The sequence below is a fragment of the Marmota marmota genome, unplaced genomic scaffold, assembly GCF_001458135.2.
Source record: "Marmota marmota marmota unplaced genomic scaffold, marMar, whole genome shotgun sequence".
Lineage (NCBI taxonomy): Eukaryota > Metazoa > Chordata > Mammalia > Rodentia > Sciuridae > Marmota > Marmota marmota.
This window is the reverse complement of record NW_026011750.1, coordinates 1-906: the sequence shown is the minus strand read 5'-3', so window position 1 is coordinate 906 and position 906 is coordinate 1. Positions and strand designations below refer to the sequence as shown.

General features: G+C 57.9%; 1 long non-coding RNA gene across 1 annotated transcript; it reads right to left on the bottom strand.

Annotated features, from left to right (window-relative positions):
* Positions 1 to 555: 555 nt before the first annotated feature.
* Positions 556 to 906, bottom strand: LOC107134961. The gene is made up of 2 exons (XR_001502496.2): positions 817 to 906; positions 556 to 686 (listed from the first exon to the last, which is right to left on the bottom strand). It is a non-coding gene; the product is annotated as an uncharacterized LOC107134961 (long non-coding RNA).

Genomic DNA, 906 nt, shown 5'->3' with positions numbered 1-906 from the left:
CAGGACATAACCATGACAGCACAGGCCACTATGGGGAGTCCCTGCTCAGGGAGGGGCCCAAACATGGGGTCTGGTGTCTGGATGGCTAGCTGCGCAGCTACAGCAAGCCCCTGCAAAAAAACCACAGCTTGATCTGGGGTAGATGGGGACAAGGGTGGAGCAGCAGGAAGTGGGAAGGCAAGGAGTCCACACCACAGCTCCCCCAAAGCTTCTCAAAAAGGGAAGCAGCTCCAGCTGAATCACTCTCTGACCCATGGCCAGAGTCCTGCCAACACCACCCGCTCCCAGGCCTCAAATTCCCTCTGACCCTTTGGCCCAGCCCATTCCAGAACCGCAGAGGAGGGCCTTGGTGGTTCTGGAGGTCAGAGGTGCAGGCCTGGACTCATGCCCTGCAAAGGGGGCCCCAGAGACCTCCTCAGGGGAGTGGGCAACAGTGCCTTCTGCAGCAGGCAGAGCCAGCACCCTGGGCTGGGAGTTCCCAGATGTCGTTTCTTTCCACTATCCACGTGTGCCCAAGTACTAGTGAACACACACACACACACACACACACACGTCTTCCACGTGTTCAGGTTTATTGAAGGCACAAGGGGCTATGAGGAGCCCTGGGTGTCTGGGGTAAGGCCCGGCATCTGCTGAATGGGCAATGGCCCGGTGGGTGGCCAAGGATAGGATAGGGTCTCCTCAACCTGTGCAGAGAGACAGGCATTTCTTGAGTCTACCTCTCAGCCCTGCCTCCAGGTCCCTGAGTATCAGACCTGGGGGGACATCCGAATCCTGAGAAGGATGGGCTGGGTGGGACTGGAGGGAGGATGATACCTAGGTTTACTTGAAGGTGTGACTTTCGGCTCCACCACGGCCAAAACCTGCAAAAAGATGTGGAAGGTCAACACAGTATGGAGGCGGGGG